Genomic DNA, 21,066 nt, shown 5'->3' on the forward strand with positions numbered 1-21,066 from the left:
TGAGTGAGTTCCTGAGGTCCTCCTCACTACTCTAGTCGTATCCCCCCGCTTGCCGCCGAAATTCGAGAAACACCACAAAATTATCCCCTCAAAGCGAGATGAGGTAATTTTGAGCTGCAGAATCTCAAGAGAAATCCCACGTTCCCGCTTGAAAGGCAAAATAACACTTGACTCCCTTTATGCGTTTCAGAATTATTCCTAACATCCGTCCTCAGTGGAGAGGAGAACGCACTTTATGGATTCAACACGTGAAGACGCCCTATCTCAATTAAAGTGCTAGTGAGTAATCCGAAAGTTCCCCTGCCTTCACAAAAGGGGACCTGACTTCCCTGAAGCAACACGAGTGATTTCCTGAGGTCTCCCTCGCAACTCCAGTAGTATCCCCAGCTTCCCGCCGCAATTCGAGAAATACCACAAAATTATCCCCTCAATGCAAGATGAGGAAATTTTGAGCTGCAGAATCTCAAGAGAAATCCCACATTCCCGCTTAAGAGGCAAAAGGGTACTTGACTCCCTTTGTATGACTCAGAATGTTCCCTAACATCGTCCTCCGTGGAGTGGAGAACACACTTTATGGACTCAAATCGAGAAGAGGCAATATTCCCATTTAAAGACTCGGAAGTAACCCGGAAGTTCCCCTTCCAACACAAAAGGGGACTTGATTTCCCTGAAGCAATTAGAGCGAGTTCCTGAGGTTCCCCTCGCTAATTGAAAAAGTACCCGCTGCTTCCCGTCTCAACAGATAAACACCACAAAATTATCCCCTCTATACGAAAGGAGGTAATTTTGCGCTGCAGGATCTCAAGAGAAATCCCACATTCCCGCTTGAAAGGAAAAAGGGTACTTGACAAATTTATGCCACTCACAAAGTTCCCTAATATCCGTCCTCAGTGTAGAGGAGAACACATTTTATGGATTCAACAGGAGAAGAGGTCCTATTCCAATAAAAGGGCTAGAGAGTAATCCGGAAGTTGCCCTTCCAGGACAAAAGGGGACCTGACTTCCCTGAGGTTACTCGAGTGAGTTCCTGAGTTCCCTGTCGCACCTCGATATGTACCCCAGCTTCTCGCCGCAATTCAAGTAGTACCACAAAATTATCCCCTCAGTGCGAGATGAGGAAATTTTCCGCTGCAGAATCACAAGAGAAATCCGACATTCCCGCTTGAAAGGCAAAAGGGTACTTGACTCCCTTTATGCGACTCAGAATGTTCCCTAACTTCCGTCCTCAAGGAGAGGAGAACACAGTTTATGCACTGAAATCGAGAGGAGGCAATATTACCTATTAAGGGCTCGAGAGTAATCCAGAAGTTCCTCTTCTAGCACAAAAGGGGACCTGATTTCCCTGAAGTAACTTGAGTGATTTGCTGAGTTCTGCGTCACAACTGGAGAAGTACATCCAGCTCCCTGCCGCTATTCGAGAAACACCACAAAATTATCCCCTCAAAACGAGATGAGGAAATTTTGTGCTGTAGAATCTCAAGAGAAATCCCACATTCACGCTTGAAAGGAAAAAGGGTACTTGACTCCCTTCATATGACTCAGAAATGTTCCCTAACATGCGTCCTTAGTGGAGAGGGGAACACACTTTATGGCCTCAAATCCAGAAGAGGCAGTATTCCCATTGAACGGCTCGAGAGTAAGCCGGATGTTTCCCTTCCAACAAAAAAGGGGATTTGAATTCCCTGAAGCAACCTTAGCGACTTCCTGACATTCCCTTCGCAAATCCAGAAGAACCCCCGGCTTCCCGCCGCAAAAAAGAAACACCACAATATTATCCCCTCAATGCGAGATGAGGAAATTTTGCACTGCAGAATCTCAGGAGAAATCCCACATGCCCGATTGAAAATAAAAGGGTACTTGATACCCTTTATATGACTCGGAATATTCCCTAAAATCCGGACTCAGTGGAGTGGAGAACACAGTTTATGGACTCAAATCGAGAAGAGGCAATATTCCCATTTAATGGCTCGAGAGTAACCTGGAAGTTCCCCTTCCAGTACAAAAGGGGACTTGTCTTCCCTGAAGCAATTGGAGCGAGTTCCTGAGGTTACACTTGCAAATCCAAATGTACCCGCTGCTTCCCGCCGCAACAAGAGAAACATCACAAAATTATCCACTCTATGCGATGTGAGGTAATTTTGCTCTGCAGGATCTCAAGAGATATCCCACATTCCTGCCTTAAAGGCAAAAGTGTACTTGACACACTTTATGCCACTCACAAAGTTCCCTAACATCCGTCCTCAGTGCAGAGGGAACCCATTTTATGGATTCAACACGAGAAGAGGCCCTATTCCAATTAAAGGTCTAGAGAATAACCCGGAAGTTCCGCTTCCATCACAAAAGGGGACCTGACTTCCCTGACGTGACTCGAGTGAGTTCCTGAGGTAACCGTCGCACCTCGATAAGTACCCAGCTTCCTGCCGCAATTCAAGAAATACCACAAAATTATCCCCTCAAAGCGTGAAGAGGATATTTTGTGCTGCAGAATCTCAAGAGAAATCCCACATTCCCGCTTGAAAAGTAAAAGGGTACTTGACTCCCTTTAGGCGACTCAGAATGTTCCATAACATCCGTCATTAAGGAGAGGAGAACACACTTTATGCACTGAAATCGAGAAGAGGCAATATTCTCATTTAACGGCTCGAGAGTAATTCGGAAGTTCCCCTTCCAACACGAAAGGGGACTTGAATTCCCTGAAGCAACGCTATCGAGTTCCTGACGTTCCCTTCACAAAACCAGAAATACCCCCGGGTTCCCGTCGCAGCTTAAAAAAACACAACAAAATTATCCCCTCAATGCGAGATGAGGTAAATTTCCGCTGCAGAATCTCAAGAGCAATCCCACATTCCCGCTTGAAAGGCAAAAGTGTATTTGACACACTTTATGCCACTCAGAAATTTTCCTAACATCCGTCCGCATTGGAGAAGAGAACACACTTTATGGATTCAACACGTGAAGACGCCCTATTCCAATTAAAGGGCTATAGAGTAATCCGGAAGTTCCCCTTCCAGCACAAAAGGGGACCTGACTTCCCTGAAGTTACTCGAGTGAGTTCTGAGGTCCTCGTCGCACCTCGATAAGTACTCAGCTTCTCGCCGCAATTCAAGAAATACCACAAAATTATCTCCTCAAAGCGAGAAGAGGAAATTTTGTGCTGCAAAATCTCAAGAGAAATCCGACATTCTCGCTTGAAAAGCAAAAGGGTACTTGACAAACTTTAGGCGACTCAGAATGTTCCTAACATCCGTCCTTAAGGAGAGGAGAACACACTTTATGCACTGAAATCGAGAAGAGGCAATATTCTCATTTAACGGCTCGAAAGTAATCCGGAAGTTACCCTTCTAAAACAAAAGGGGATTTGACTTCCCTGAAGCAACCCGAGCGGGTGCCTGAGGTCCCCGTCCCAACTCGAGAAGTACCCCCTGGTTTCAGCCGCAACTCGAGAAACACCACAAAATTATCCCTCTAATGGTAGCTGAGGTAATTTTCGCTGTAGAATCTCAAGAGAAATCCCACATTCCCGCTTGAAAAGAAAAAGGGTACTTGACTCAAATTATGTGACTCAGAATGTTCCTAACATCCGTCCTCATGGAGAGGTGAACACACTTTATCGACTGAAATCAGGAAGAGGCAATATTCTCATTTAAGGGCTCGAGAGTAATCGGGAGTTCCCCTTCCAACACAAAAGGCGACTTGACTTCCCTGAAGGACCCCAGAGAGAGCCTGAGGTCCCCTTCACAACTCTCGAAGTACACCCTGATTCCTGCCGCAACTCGAGTAACAGCACAAGTAATCCCCTCAATGCGAGATGAGGTAATTTTGCGCAGCAGAATCTCAAGAGAAATCCCACATTCCCGCTTTAAATGAAAAAGGGTACTTAACTTCCTTCATGCGACTCAGAATGTTCCCTAACATCCGTCCTCAGTGGAGAGGGGAACACAATTTATAGCCTCAAATCCAGAAGAGGTAATATTCCCATTTAACTGCTGGAGAGTAACCCGGAAGTTCCCCTTCCAACACAAAAGGGGACTTGAATTCCCTGAAGCAACGCTAGCGAGTTCCTGATGTTCCCTTCACAAATTAGAAGTACCCCCGGGTTGCTGTCGCAACTAAAAATACACAACAAAATTATCCCCTCAATGCGAGATGAGGTAATTTTGCGAGGCAGAATCTCAAGAGAAATCCCACATTCCCGCTTAAAAGGCAAAAGTGTACTTGACACAAATTATGCCACTCAGAAATTTCCATAACTTCCGTCCCCATTGGAGAGGAGAACACACTTTATGGATTCAACACGTGAAGACGCCCTATCCCAATTAAACGGTTAGAGAGTAATCCGGACGTTCGCCTTCCAGCACAAAAGGGGACCTGACTTCCCAGAAGCAACACGAGTGAGTTCCTGAGGTCCCCCTCGCAACTCCAGTATTATCCCCAGCTTACCGCCGCATTTCGAGAAATACCACAAAATTATCCCCTCAATGCAAGATGAGGAAATTTTGAGCTGCAGAATCTCAAGAGAAATCCCACATTCCCACTTAAAAGGAAAAAGGGTACTTGACTCCTTTTATACAACTCAGAATGTTCCCTAACATCCGTCCTCAGTGGAGAGGAGAAAACACTTTATCGACTCAAATCGAGTAGAGGCAATATACCCATTTAAGGGCTCGAAAGTAACCCGGAAGTTCCCTTTCAGCACTTTAGGGGCCCTGACTTCCTTGAAGTAACTCGAGTGAGTTCCTGAGGTCCCCGTTGTAATTTGAGAAGTACCCCCTGCTTTCCGCCTCAACTCCAGAAACAACACAAAATTATCCCTCAATGAGTGATGAGGTAATTTTCGCTGCAGAATCTCAAGAGAAATCCCACATTTCCGCTTGAAAGGCATTAGTGTACTTGACACACTTTATGCCACTCAGAAATGTCCCTAACATCTGTCCCCATTCTAGAGGAAAACACACTTTATGGACTCAAATCGAGAAGAGGCTCTATACCCTTTAAAGGGCTCCAAAATAATACGGACTTCCCTTTCCAGTACAAAAGGGGATGTGACTTCCATAAAGTAACAGGAGTGAATTCCTGAGGTCTCCGGCGCCACTCGAGAAGTACCCCCAACTTCCCGCCGCAGTTCGAGAAACACTACAATATTATCCCCCAATGCGAGATGAGGAAATTTTGCGGTGCAAAATCTCAAGAGAAATCCCACATTCCTGCTTGAAAGGCAAAAGGGTACTTGACTCCCTTTATGGGACTCAGAATATTCCCTAATATCCGTCCTCAGTGGGTGGAGAACACACTTTATGGACTCAAACTTAGAAGAGGTTTTATTCCCATTCATCGGCTCGAGAGTAACCCGGAAGTTACCCTTCCAACAGAAAAGGAGACTTGACTTCCCTGCAGCACCCGAGCGAGTTCCTCAGGTCCCCTTGGAACTCAAGAAGTACCCCCTGTTCTCGCCGCACCACGAGATACACCACAAAATTATTCCCTCAATGCGAGATGAGAAAATTTTGCACTGCAGAATCGCAAGTGAAATCCCACATTCCCGCTTGAAGGGCAAAAGTGTACTTGACACACTTTATGCCACTCAGAAAGTTCCCTATCATCCGTCCACATTGGCTAGGAGAACACACTTTATGGATTCAACACGTGGAGGCCCCCTATTCCAATTTAAGGGCTAGAGAGTATTCCGGAAGTTCCCCTTCCAGCACAAAAGGAGACCTGACTTCCCTGAAGCAATACAAGTGAGTTTCTGAGGTCCCCCTTGCAACTCCAGTAGTACCCCCAGTTTCCCGCCTCAATTCGAGAAATACCACAAAATTATCCCCTCAATGCGAGATGAGGAAATTTTGAGCTGCAGAATCTCAAGAGAAATCCCACATTCCCGCTTGAAAGCAAAAAGGGTACTTGACTCAATTTATGCGATTCAGATTGTTCCCTAATTTCCGTCCTCAGTGGAGAGGAGGACACACTTTATGGGCTCCAATCGTGAAGAGGCAATATTCCAATTTAAAGGCTCCAGAGTAACCCCGAAGATCCACTTCCAAAACAAAAGGGGACTTGAATTCCCTGAAGCAACCCTAGCGAGTTCCTGACGTTCCCCTCCCAAAACCAGAAGTACCCCTGGCTTCCCGTCACAACTAAATAAACACGACAAAACTATCCCCTCAATGCAAGATGAGGTAATTTTGAGCTGCAGAATCTCAAGAGAAATCCCACATTCCCGCTTGAAAGATAAAAGGGTACTTGACACACTTTATGCCACTCAGAAATTTTCCTAACATCCTTCCCCATTGGAGAGGAGAACACACTTTATGGATTCAACACGTGAAGATGCCCTATTCCAATTAAAGCGCTAGAGAGTAATCCGGAAGTTCCCCTTCCAGCAAAAAAGGGGATCTGAATTCCCTGAAGTAACTCGAGTGAGTCGCTGAGGTGCTCGTCGCAACTCCAGAAATACCCCCAGCTTCTCGCCGCAATTTGAGAAACACCACAAAATTATCCCCTCACAGCGAGATGAAGAAATTTTGTGCAGCAGAATCTCAAGAGAAATCCCACATTTCCGCTTGAAATGTAAAAGTGTACCTGACTACCTTTAGGTGACTCAGAATATTCCCTACCATCCGTCCTCAAGGAGAGGAGAACACAATTTATTCACTGAAATCTAGACGAGGCAATATTCCCTATTAAAGGCTCGAGAGTAATCCAGAAGTTCCCCTTCTAGCACAAAAGGGGACATGACTTCCCTGAAGTAACTCGAGTGAGTTGCTGAGGTCCCCCAGGCTTCCCGCTGCAATTCGAGAAACACCACAAAATTATCCCCTCAAAGCGAGATGACTAAATTCTGTGCTGTAGAATCTCAATAGAAATCCCACAATCACGTTTGAAAGGCAAAAAGGTACTTGACTCCCTTTATGCGACTCAGAATGTTCCCTAACATCCGTCCTCAGTGGAGAGGAGAACACACTTTATGGACTCAAATTGAGAAGAGGCAATATTCCCATTGAACAACTCAAGAGTAAACAGGAAGTTCCCCTTCCAACACAAAAGGGAACTTGACTTCCCTGAAGCAACCCTAGCGAGTTGCTGACGTTCCCTTCCCATATTTATAAGTACCCTCGTCTTCCAGCTGCAACTAAAGAAACACAAGAAAATTATCCCCGCAATGCTAGATGAGGTAATTTTGCCAAGCAGAATCTCAAGACAAATCCCACATTCCCGCTTGAAAGGAAAAAGGGTACTTGACTCAATTTATGCGACTCAGAATGTTCCCTAATTTCCGTCCTCAGTGGAGAGGACAGCACAGTTTATGGGCTCAAATCGTGAAGTGGCAATATTCCCATTTAACGGCTCGAGAGTAACCCGGAAGATCCACTTCCAACACAAAAGGGGATTGAATTGCCTGAAGCAACCCGAGCGAGTTCCTGACGTTCCCTTCCCAAAACCAGAACTACCCCCGGCTTGCCGTCACAACTAAAGAAACACGACAAAACTGTCCCCTCAATGCGAAATGAGGTAATTTTGCGCTGCAGAATCTCAAGATAAATCCCACATTCCCGCTTGAAAGACAAAAGGGTACTGGACACACTTTATGCCACTCAGAAATTTTCGTAACATCCGTCCCCTTTGGAGAGGAGAACACACTTTATGGAATCAACACGTGAAGATGCCCTATTCAAATTAAAGGGCTAAAGAGTAATCCGGAAGTTACCCTTCAAGCAAAAAAGGGGACCTGACTTCCCTGAAGTTACTGGAGTGATTCGCTGTGGTCCGCATCACAACTCAAGAAGTACCCGAGCTTCCCGCTGCAATTCGAGAAACACCACAAAATTATCCCCTCAATACTAGATTAGGAAATTTTGCCATGCAGAATCTCAAGAGAAATTCCACATTCTCGACTGAAATGGAAAAGAGTACTAAACTCCCTTTTGGCGGCTCAAAATGTTCACTAAAAACCGTTCTCAGTGAAGAGGAGAACACACTTTAAGGACTCAAATCGAGAAGAGGCGATATTCCCATTTAACGGCTCGAGAGTAATCTGGAAGTTCCCCTTCCAACACGAAAGGGGACTTGATTTACCTGAAACAACCTGAGCGAATTCCTGAGGTCCATGTAGTAACGCAAGAAGTACACCGTGCTTCCCTCCGCAACTAGAGAAACAACACAAAATTATCCCCTCAATGAGAGATGTGGTAATTTTGTGCTGCAGAATCTCAAGACAAATTCCAATTTCCTTCTTGAAAGGCAAAAGGGTACTTGACACACTTTATGCCACTCAGAAAGTTCCCTAAAATCAGTCCCCATTAGAGAGAAGAACACATTTTATGGACTCAACTCGAGAAGAAGCCCTATTCCCATTAATGGGCTCGAGAGAAATCCGGAAGTTTCCCTTCCAGCACAAAAAAGACTTACTTCCCTGAAGTAACTCGAGTGAGCTCCTGTGATCCCTGTCGCAACTCTAGAAGTACCCCCAGCTTACGGCCACAATTTGAGAAACATCACAAAATTATCCCCTCAATGCGAGATGAAGAAATTTTGCGCTGCAGAATCTCAAGAGAAATCCGACATTAAAACTTGAAAGGCAAAAGGGTACTTGACTCCCTTTAGGCGACTCAGAAATTTCACTCACACAGACATCTGCATTGGAGAGAAGAGCAGACTTTATGGACTCAATTCGAAATGAGCCCCTAGCCCATTTAACGGCTCGAGAGTAAACCGGAAGTTCCCCTTCCAAAATAAAAGGGGACCTGACTTCCCTGAAAAAAGCCGAGCGAATTCCTGAGGTCCCAGTCGCAACTCGAGAAATACAACAAAATTATCCCCTCAATGCGAGATGAGGAAAGTTTGCCCTGCAGAATCTCAAGAGAAATCCCACATTCCCACTTGAAAGGCATAAGTGTATTTGACACTCTTTATGCCACACAGAAAGTTCCCTAACATCCATCCCCGTTGGAGAGGAGACCACACTTTATGGACTCATATCGAGAAGAGGCAATATTCCCATTTAACCGATCAATAGTAATCTGGAATTTCCCCTTCCAACACAAAAGAGGACTTGACTGCCCTGAAGCAACCTGAGCGAGTTCCTGAAGTCTCCGAAGCAACTCGAGAAGTACCCCCTGTTTCCCGCCTCAACTCTAGAAACACCACAAAATTATCTCCTCAATGCAAGATGAGGTAATTTTGCGCTGCAGAATCTCAAGACAAATCCCAAATTCCCGCTTGAAAGGCAACAGGGTACTGGACACACTTTCTCTAGCATCCGTCCCCATTGGAGAGGAGAACACACTTTATTGACTCAACTCGAAAAGAGGCAATATTTCCATTTAATCACTCGAGAGTAATTCGGAAGTATCGCTTGTAACACAGAAGGGGACTTGACTTCCCTGAAGCAACCGGAGCGAGTTCCTCAGTTCTCCATCACAAATCGAGAAGTATCCCCTGCTTCCAGCCACAACTCCAGAAACACCACACAATTATCCCCTCAATGCGAGATGAGGTTATTTTGCGCTGAAGAATCTCAAGAGAAATCCCACATTCCCGCTTGATAGGCAACGGGGGACTTGACACAGTTTATGCCATTCAGAAAGTTCCCTAAAATCCGTCCCCTTTGGAGAGGAGAACACACTTTTTGGACTCAAGTCGATAAGAGGTCTTATTTCCATTGAACGTTTCGAGATTAATCCCGAAATTCCCCTTCACCACAAAAGGGGACCTAACTTCCCTGAAGTAACATGAGCGAGTTCCTGACGTCCCCGTTGCAACTCCAGAAATACACCCTGCTTCCGACCGCAACTCGACAAAAACCATCAAATTATCCCCTCAATGCGAGATGATGTAATTTTGCGCTGCAGAATCTCAAGAGAAATCCCACATTCCCGCTTGAAAGACAAAACGGTACTTCACTCCCTTTAGGAGACTCAGAAAGTTCCCTAACATCCGTTCCCTTTGGAGCGGAGAACACACTTTAAGGACACAATTCGACCTGAGCACCTATTCCCATTTAACAGCTCAAGAGGAAACAGGAAGTTCCCCTTTCAACAAAAAAGGGACCTGACTTCCCTAAAGCAACCTGAGCGAGTTCCTGAGGTCCCCGTCTCACTCGAGAAGTACACCCAGCTTCCTGCCGCAACTAGAGAAACACCACAAATTTATCTCCCCAATGCGAGATGTGGAAATTTTGCGCTGCAGAATCTCAAGGTAAATACCACATTCCCTCTTGAAAGGCAAAAGGGTAATTGACACCCTTTGTGCGGGTGAGAAATTTCCGTCACACAGCCATCCCCATTAGAGAGGAAAACACACTTTATGGACTCAATTCAGGATGAGGGCCTATTCCCATTTAACCGCTTGAGAGTAAACCGGAAGTTCCCCTTCCAACACAAAAGGGGACCTGACATCCCTTAAGCAGCCCGAGCGAGTTCCTGAGGTCCCCATCGCAACTCGTGAAGTACTCACTGCTTCCCGCCGCAACTCGAGAAAAACCACAAAATTATCCCCTCAATGGGAGATGAGGAAATTTTTCGCTGCAGAATCACAAGAGAAATTACACATTCACGCTTGAAAGCCAAAGGGTACTTGACACACTTTATGCCACTCAGTAATTTCCCTAACATCCGTCCCCATTGGAGAGGAGAACATACTTTACGGACTCAACTTGAGAAGAGGCCCTATTACCATTAAAGGGCTCGAGGTTAATCCGGAAGTTCCCTTTCCAGCACAAAAGGGGTCCTGACTTCCCTGAAGTATCCTGAGTGAGTTCCTGATGTTCCCGTCGCACCTCGAGAAGTACCCCCCTGTTTTCCTCCGCAACTCTAGAATCACCAAAAATTATCCCCTCAATGCGAGATGAGGAAATTATGCGCTTCAGAATCTCAAGAGAAATCCCACATTCCCACTTGAAAGGCAAATGGGTACTTGACTCCCTTTAGGCGACTCAAAATGGCCCCTAACATCCATCTTCAGTGGAGCGGAGAACACACTTTATGGACTCAAAACGAGAAGAGGCAATATTCCTATTTAACAGCTCGAGTGTAATCCGGAAGTTCCTCTTCCAACACAAAAGGGGATGTGACTTCCTGAAGAAACCCGAACGTGTTCCTGACGTTCCCGTACAACAAGAGAAGTTCCCACAGCTTCATGCCACAATTCTAGAAACAACACAAAATTATCCCTCAATGCCACATGAGGAAATTTTGCGCTGCAGAATCTCAAGAGAAATCCCACATTCCCGCTTGAAAGGCAAAAGGGTACTTGATTCCCTTTTGGCGACTCAGAATGGTCCCTAACATCCGTCGTCATTGGAGAGGAGAACACAATATATGGACTCAAATCGAGATTAGACAATATTCCCTTTAACGGATTGAGAGTAATCCGGAAGTTCCCCTTCCAACACAAAAGGGGACTTGACTTCCCTGAAGCAAATCGAGCGAGTTCCTGAGGTCCCCGTCGCAACTCGAGAAGTACACCCTGCTTCCCACCGCAACTCGAGAAACACCACAAAATTATCCCCTCAATGCGAGATGAGGTAATTTTGAGCTGCAAAATCTCAAGAGAAATCCCACATTCCCGCTTGAAATGCAAAAGGGTACTTGACACACTTTATGCCACTCAGAAAGTTCCCTAACATTCGTCCTAAATGGAGAGGAGAACACACTTTATGTACTCCATTCGAGAAAGGCCCTATTCCCATTAAAGGGCTCGAAAGTAATCCGGAAGTTCCAACTCCAGCACAAAAGGGTACCTGACTTCCCTGAAGTAACTCCAGTGAGTGGCTGACGTCCTTGTTCCGACTCGAATAGTACACCCAGCTTCCATCCTCAATTCGAAAAACACAACAAAATTATCCCATCAATGCGCGAAGAGTTAATTTTGCACTGCAGAATCTGAAGAGAATTCCCACATACCTGCTTGAAAGGCAAAAGTGTACTTGACGCACTTTATGCCATTCAGAAAGTTCCCTAATATCCATTCCCATTGGAGAGGAGAACACACTTTATGGACTCAAGTCGAGAAGAGGCCCTCTTCCCATTAAAGAGCTCGAGAATAATCAAGAAGTTCCCCTTCCAGCACAAAAGGGAACCTGACTTCCCTGAAGTAACTCGAGAGATTTCCTGATGTCCCCGTCGCAACTCGAGATGTTCCCCCAGGTTATCACCGCATTTCTTTAAACACCACAAAATTATCACCTCAATCCGAAATGAGGAAATTTTGTCCTGCAGAATCACAAGAGAAATCCCACATTCCCACTTGAATATCAAAATTTACTTGACTCACTATGGGCGACTCAGAATGTTCCCTAACTTCTGTCCTCAGAGGAGAGGAGAACATATTTTAAAGGCTCAAATCGAGAAGAGGCAATTTTCCCATTTAATGCCTCGAGAGTAACCTGGAAGTCCCCTTCCAACACCAAAGGGGACCTGACTTCCCTGAAGCAACCGGAACGAGTTCCTGAGGTCCCCGTCGCAACTTGAGAAGTACCCCCAGCTTCCCGGCCAATCTCGAGAAACACCACAAAATTATCCCCTCAATGCGAGATGAGGAAATTGTGCGATGCAGAATCTCAAGAGAAATACCACATTCCGTCTTGAAAGGCTAAACGGTACTTGACAACCTTTATGGGACTCAGAAATTTCCCTCACACAACCGTCCTCATTGGAGAGGAGAACACATTTTACGGACTAATTTCGAGAGGAGCCCCTATTCTAATTTAAAAGCTCGGGAGAAAACCGGAAATTCCCCTTCCAACACCAGTGGGGACCTGACTTTCCTAAAGCAACCCGAACGAGTTCCTGAGTCCCCTTTGCAACTCCAGAAGTACCCCCAGCTTCCCGCTAAACTCGAGAAACACCACAAAATTATCCCCTAAATGGGAGATGAGGAAATTTTGCGCTACAGAATCTCAAGACAAATACCACATTCCATCCTTAAAGGCAAAAGTGTACTTGACACCGTTTTTGCACCTCAGAAATTTCACTAACATCAGTCTGCATTGGAGAGGAGAGCCCATTTTATGGACTCAATTCGAGATGACCAACTATTCCCAATTAACGGTTCCAGAGTAAACTGGAAGTTCCCCTTCCAACACCAAAGGGGACCTGACTTCCCTGAAGCAACCCGAGCGAGTTCCTGAGGTCTCCGTCGCAACTCAAAAAGTACCCCCAGCTTCCCGCCGCAACTCGAGAAACACCAAAAAATTATCCCCTCAATGCGAGATGAGGAAATTTTGCCCTGCAGAATCTCAAGAGAAATACCACATTCCCTCTTGAAAGGCAAAAAGATACTTGACACCCTTTATTCGACTCAGAAAGTTCCCTCACAAAACCGTCCCCATTGGAGAGGAGAACACACTTTAAGGACTCAATTCGAGATGAGCCCCTGTTCACATTTAAGGGCTCGAGAGTAAACCGGAAGTTCCACTTCCAACACCAAAGGAGACCTGACTTCCCTGAAGTAATCCGAGGGAGTTCCTGAGGACCCCGTCGCAACTCGAGAAGTACACCCAGCTTCCCGCCGCAACTCGAGAAACACCACAAAATTATCCCCTCAATGCGAGATGAGGAAATTTTGCACTGCAGAATCTCAAGAGAAATTCCACATTCCCTCTTGAAAGGCAAAAGTGTACTTGACACCGATTTTGCGACTCAGAAATTTCACTAATATCATTCCGCATTGGAGAGGAGAGCATATTTTATGGACTCAATTCAAGATGACCCCCTATTCCCAATTAACAGCTCGAGGGCAAACTGGAAGTTCCCCTTCCAACACCAAAGGGGACCCGACTTCTCTGAAGCAACCCGAGCGACTTCCGGAGTTCCCCGTCACAACTCGAGAAGTACCCCAGCTACCCACAGCAACTCGAGAAACACCACAAAATTATCTCCTCAATGCGAGAGGAGGAAATTGTCAATGAAGAATCTCACGAGAAATACCACATTCCCTCTTGAAAGGCAAAAAGATAATTGACACCCTTTTTTCGACTCAGAAAGTTCCGTCACACAGCCGTCCCCATTGCAGAGGAGAACACACTTTACGGACTCAATTAGAGATGAGCCCCTGTTTATATTTAAGGGCTCGAGAGTAACCCGGAAGTTCCCCTTCCAACACCAAAGGGGACCTGACTTCCCTGAAGCAACCCGAGCGAGTTCCTGAGGTCCGCGTTGCAACTCGAGAAGTACCCGCAGCTTCCCCCCGCAACTTGAGAAACACCACAAAATTGTCCCCTCAATGCGAGATGAGGAAATTTTGCGATGCAGAATCTCAAGAGAAATACCACATTCCCTCTGGAAAGGAAAAAAGGTACTTGACATCCTTTATTCGACTCAGAAAGTTCCCTCACACAGCCGATCCCATTGGAGAGGAGAACACACTTATGGACTCAATTCGAGATGAGCCCCTGTTCACATTTAAGGGCTAGAGAGTAACAGGAAGTTCCACTTTCAACAGCAAAGGGGAACTGACTTCCCTGAAGCAACCCGAGTGAGTTCCTGAGGTCCCCATCGCAACTCGAGAAGTACCCCCAGCTTCCCACCGCAACTCGAGAAACACCACAAAATTACACCCTCAATGCGAGAGGAGGAAATTTGGCGATGCAGAATCTCAAGAGAAATACCACATTAACTCTTGAAAGGCAAGAGGTTACCTGACACCCTTAATGCGACTCAGAAAGTTCCCTCAAAGGCAGGTCCCCATTGGAGAGGAGAACACACATTATGGACTCAATACGAGATGAGCCCCTATTCCCCTTTAACGGCTCGAGAGTAAACAGGAAGTTCCCCTTCCAACACAAAAGAGGACCTGACTTCCCTGAAGCAACCCGAGCGAGTTCCTGAGGTCCCTATCGCAACTCAAGAAATACCCGAAGCTTACCGCCGCAACTCGAGAAACACCACAAAATTATCCCCTCAATGAGAGATGAGGAAATTTTGCGCTGCAGAATCTCAAGAGAAATACCACATTCCCTCGTGAAAGGCAATAGGGTACTTGACACCCTTTATGTGACTCAAAAAGTTCCCTCACAGAGCCGTTCACATTGGACAGGAGAACACACTTTATGGACTCAATTTGAGATGAGCCCCTATTCCCATTGAAGGGCTCCAGTTTAATCTGGAAGTTCCCCTTCCAACACCCACGGAGACCTTACATCCCTGAAGCAACCCGAGAGAGTTCCTGAGGTTCCCGTTTCAACTCCAGAAGTATCCCCTACTTCCCACCACAACTCGAGAAACACGACAAAATTATTCCCTCAATGCGAGAGAAGCAAATTTTGCGCTGCAGATTCTCAAGAGAAATCCCACATTCCTGTTTCAAAGAAAGAAAAGTCCTTGACACACTTTATGCCACGCAGAAAGTTCCCTAAAATCCGGCGCGATTGGACAGGAGAAAACATTTTATGGACTCAACTCGAGAAGAGGCAATTACCCCATTTAATATCTAGAGAGTTATCCAGAAGTTCCCCTTCCAGCACAAAAGGGGACCTTACTTCCCTGAAGTAACTCCAGTGAGTTGCTGAGGTCCGCGTCACAACTCGAGAATTACCCCCAGCTTCCCGCCACAATTCGAGAAACACCACAAAATTATCCCCTCAATGCGAGATGAGGTAATTTTGGGCTGCAGAATCTCAAGAGAAATTCCGCATTCCCTCTTGAAAGGCAAAAGTGTACTGGACTCCCTTTATGCGAATTAGAATATTCTCTAACATCCGTCCCCATTGGAGGGGAGAACACACTTTATGGATTTAACACGTGAAGACGCCCTATTCCAATTAAAGGTCTAGAGAGTAATCCGGAAGTTCCCCTTCCAGGACAAAAGGGGACCTGACTTCCCTGAAGTAACTCGAGTGAGTTCCTGAGGTCCCCGTCGCACCTCGAGAAGTACACCCAGCTTCCCACCGCAATTCGAGAAACACCTCAAAATTATCCCCGCAATGCGAAATGAGGAAAATTTGAGCTGCAAATCTTAAGAGAAATCCCACATTCCCGCTTGAAAGGCAAAAGGGTACTTGATCCCTTTATACGATTCAGAATGTTCCCTAAACTCCTTGCTCATGGGAGAGAACACACTTTTTGGACTCAAATCGAGAAAAAGGCCCTATTCCCTTTAAAGGGCCGGAAAGTAATCCGGACGTTCCCTTTCCAGCAATAAAGGAGACCTGACTTCCCTGAAGTAACTCGAGTGAGTTCCTGAGGTCCCCGTCGCACCTCAAGAAGTACATCCAGATTCCCGCCGCAATTCGAGAAACACCACAAATTTATCCCCTCAATGCGAAATGAGGTAATTTTGCGCTGCAGAATCTCAAGAGAAATCCCACATTCACGCTTGAAAGGCAAAAATTACTTGACACACTTTATGCGATTCAGAATTTTCCCTAACATCCATCCTCAGTGGAATGGTGAATACACTCTATGGACTAAAATCGAGAAGAGGCAATATTCACATTTAACATCTCCAAGGTAACCCGGATGTTCCCCTTCCAACACAAAAGTGGCCTTGACTTCCCTGAAGCAACCCGAATGAGTTCCTGAGGTTTCCGTTGCAAATCGAAAAGTACCCGCTGCTTCCCGCCGCAAAACGAGAAACAGCACAAAATTATCCCCTCAATGCGAGATGAGGTAAGTTTGCACTGCAGAGTGTCAAAACAAATCCCACATTCGCGCTACAAAGGCAAAAGGGTACTTGACTCCCTTTATGCCACTCAGAATGTTTTTTAACATCAGTCCCATTGGAGAGGAGAACTCATTTTATGGACTCAACACGAGAAGAGGCAATTATCCCATTTAATGTCTAGAGAGTAATCGGAAGTTCCCCTTCCAGCACAAAAGGGGACCTGACTTCCCTGAAGTAACTCTAGTTATTACCTGAGGTCCCATTGTCAACTCGAGATGTACACACAGCTTCCCGCTGCAATTCGAGAAAAACCACAAAATTATCCCCTCAATGAGAGATGAGGAAGTTTTGTGCTGCAGAATCTCAAGAGAAATCCCACATTCCCGCGTCAAAAGCAAAAGGGTACTAGACTCCCTTTATGCGACTCAGATTGTTCCCTAACATCCGTCCCCAATGGAGAGGAGAACACACTTTATGGATTCAACAGGAGAAGAGTCCCTATTCCTATTAAAGGGCTAGAGAGTAATCCGGAAGTTCCCCTTCCAGCACAAAAGGTGACATGACTTCTTTGAAATAACTCAAGTGAGTTCCTGAGGTCCCAATCACAACTCCAGTAGTACCCCCAGCTTCCCGCCACAATTCGAGGAACACCACAAAATTATCCCCTCAATGTGAGATGAGGTCATTTGCGCTGCAGAATTTCAAGAGAAATTCCACATTGCCGCTTGAAAGACAAAAGTGTCCTTGACAATATTTATGCCACTCAAAAAGTTCCCTAACATCCGTACTCATTGGATAGGAGAACACACTTTATGGACTCAAATCGAGAAGAGGTAATATTCCCTTTTAACGGCTCGAGAGTAATCCGGAAGTTCACATTCCAACACAAAAAGGGGACTTGACTTCCCTGCAGCAACCACAGCGAGTTCCTGAGGTCCCCGTCACCACTCGAGAAGTAACCACTGCTTCCAGTCGCAACTCGGGAAACTCCACAAAATTATCCCCTCTATTTGATATGAGGTAATTTTGGGCTGCAGAATCACAAGAGAATTCTCACATTCCCGCTTGAAAGGCGAAAGGATACTTGATACACTTTACGCCACTCAGAAAGTTCCCTAACATCCGTCCTTACTGGAGAGGAGAACACACTTTATGAACACAAATCGAGAAGAGGCAATATTCCCATTTAACTGCTCAAGAGTAATCCCGAATTTCCCCTTCCTCCACAAAAGGGGACAGATTCCCTGAAGTTACTCGAGTGAGTTCCTGAGGTCCCCATCACAAGTCGAGAAGTACCCACAGGTTCCCGCCGCAATTCAAGAAACACCACAAAATTATCCCCTCAATGCGAGATGAGGAAATTTTGCACTGCAGAATCTCGAGAGAAATCCCACATGCCCGCTTGATAGGAAAAAGGGTTCTTGACTCCCTTTAGGCGACTCAGAATGGTCATTAACATCCGTCCTCAGTGGAGAGGAGAACACACTTTATGGACTCCAATCGAGAAGAGGCAAGATTCTCACTTAACGGTCGAGCGTAATCCGGAACTTCCCCTTCCAATAAAAAAGGGAAATCGACTTCCCTGAAGGAACCAGAGCGAGGTCCGGAGGTCCCCGTTGCAAGTCGAGGAGTACCCCCTGCTTCCCGCCGAAACTCGAGAAACACCACAAAATTATCCCCTCAATGCGAGATGAAGTAATTTTGCGCTGCAGAATCTCAAGAGAAATCCCATATTCCCGCTTGAAAGGCAAAAGTGTACTTGACAAAATTTATGCCACTCAGAAAGTTCCCTAACATCCGTCCTCATTGGAGATGAGAACACACTTTATGAACTCAAATCGAGAAGAGGTAATATTCCCATTTAACGGCTCGAGAGTAATCCAGAAGTTCACATTCCAACGCAAAAAGGGATTTGACTTCCCTGAAGCAACCAGAGCGAGTTCCTGAGGTCCCCGTCGCAAGTCGAGAAGTAACCACTGCTTCCAGCCGCAACTCGAGAAACACCACAAAATTATCCCCTCAATAGTAGATGAGGTCAATTTGGGCTGCAGAATCACAAGAGAATTCTCACATTCCCGATAGAAAGGCAAAAGGATACTTGATACAATTTATGTCACTCAGAAAGTTCCTTAACATCTGTCCCCATTGGAGAGGAGAACAGAATTTATGGACTCAAATCGAGAAGAGGCCCTATTCCCACTAAAGGGCTCGAGAGTAACCAGAAGTTCCTCTTCCAGCACAAAAGGGGACCTGATTTCCCTGAAGTAACTCGAATGAGTTCCTGAGGTCCCCGTCGCAACTCGAGAAGTACACCCTGCTTCCCGCCACAACTCGAGAAACACCACAAAATTATCCCATTAATGCGAGATGAGGTAATTTGCGCTGCCGAATCTCAAGAGAAATCCCACTTTCCCACTTGAAAGGCAAAAGGGTTCTTGACACACTTTATGCCGCTGAGAATGTTCCCTAACCTCCGTCCCCATTGGAGAGGAGAACACAATTTAAGGACTCAAACGGAGAAGAGGCAATATTCCTATTTAATGGCTCGAGTGTAAACTGGAAGTTCTCCTTCAATCACAAAATGGGACTTGATTTCCCTGTAGCAACTCGAGCGAGTTCCTGAGGTCCCCGTTGAAACTCGAGAATTAACCACTGCTTCCCGCCGTAAATCGAGAAACACCACAAAATTATCCCCTCAATGCGAGATGAGGTTATTTTGCGCTGCAGAATTTCAAGAGAAATTCCACATTGCTGCTTGAAAGAAAAAAGTGTCCTTGACAAAATTTATGCCACTCAGAAAGTTCCCTAACATCCGTACTCATTGGAGAGGAGAACACATTTTATGGACTCAAATCGAGAAGAGGTAATATTCCCATTTAACGGCTCGAGAGTAATCGGGAAGTTCACATTCCAACAAAAAAGGGGAATTGACTTCCCTGCAGCAACCAGAGCCAGTTTCTGAGATTCCCGTCGCAACTCGAGAAGTAACCACTGCTTCCAGTCGCAACTCGAGAAACTCCACAAAATTATCCCCTCAATTGGAGATGAGGTTTTTTGGGCTGCAGAATCACAAGAGAATTCTCACATTCCAGCTTGAAAGGCAAAAGGATACTTGATACAATTTATGCCACTCAGAAAGTTCCCTAACATCCGTCCCCATTGGAGACGAGAACAGACTTTATGCACTCAAATTGAGAAGAGGCCGTATTCCCACTAAAGGGCTCGAGAGTAACCAGAAGTTTCTATTCCAGCACAAAAGGGGACCTGACTTCCCTAAAGTAACTCGAATGAGTTCCTGAGATCCCCCTCGCAACTTCAGAAGTACCCGCAGCTTCACGCCGCAATTCGAGAAACACCAAAAATTTTCCCCTCAATGCGAGATAAGAAAATTTTGCTCTGTAGAATCTCAAGAGAAATCCCACATTTCCCCTTGAAAGGCAAAACAGTAGTTGACTCCCTTTAAGTTACTCAGAATGGTCCCTAACTTCCGTCTTCAGTGACGAGGAGAACACACTTTATGGATTCAAATCGAGAAGAAGCAATATTCCCATTTAAAGCCTCGAGAGTAATCCGGAATTTCCCCTTCCAATACAAAAGGGAAGCAGATTCCCTGAGTAACTCGAGTGAGCTCCTGAGGTCTCCGTCGCAACTCGAGATGTACCCCCAGTTTCCCGCCGCGATTCAAGAAACACCACAAAATTATCCCCTCAATGCGAGAAGAGGAAATTTTGCGCTGCAGAATCTCAAGAGAAACCCCACATGCCCGCTTGAAAGGCAAAAGGGTACTTGATTCCCTTTAGGTGACTCAGAATGGTCATTAACATCCGTCCTCAGTGGAGAGGAGAACACACTTCATGGACTCAAATCGAGAAGAGGCAAGATTCTCATTTAATGGGTCGAGCGTAATCCGGAACTTCCCCTTGCAATAAAAAAGGGGAATTAACTTCCCTGAAGCAACCAGAGCGAGGTCCGGAGGTCTCCGTTGCAACTCGTGGAGTACCCCCTGCTTCCCGCCGCAACTCGAGAAACACCACAAAATTATCCCCTCAATGCGAGATGAGGTCATTTTGCGCTGCAGCATCTCAAGAGAAATTCCATATTCCCGCTTGAAAGACAAAAGTGTACTTGAGAAAATTTATGCCACTCAGAAAGTTCCCTAACATCCGTCCTCATTGGAGAGGAGAACACACTTTATAGACTCAAATCGAGAAGAGGAAATATTCCCATTTAACGGCTCGAGAGGAATCCGGATGTTAACATTCCTACACAAAAGGGGACTTGACTTCCCTGAGGCAACCAGAGCGAGTTCCTGAGGTCCCCGTCGCAAGTGGAGAAGTAACCACTGTTTCCGGTCGCAACTCGAGAGACTCCACAAAATTATCCCCTCAAATGGAGATGAGGTCATTCTGGGCTGCAGAATCACGAAAGAATACTCACATTCCCGCTTAAAAGGCAAAAAGATACTTG

The sequence above is a fragment of the Moschus berezovskii genome, chromosome 20 (assembly GCF_049115385.1).
Source record: "Moschus berezovskii isolate FMDL1 chromosome 20, NW_MosBer_1.0, whole genome shotgun sequence".
NCBI lineage: Eukaryota > Metazoa > Chordata > Mammalia > Artiodactyla > Moschidae > Moschus > Moschus berezovskii.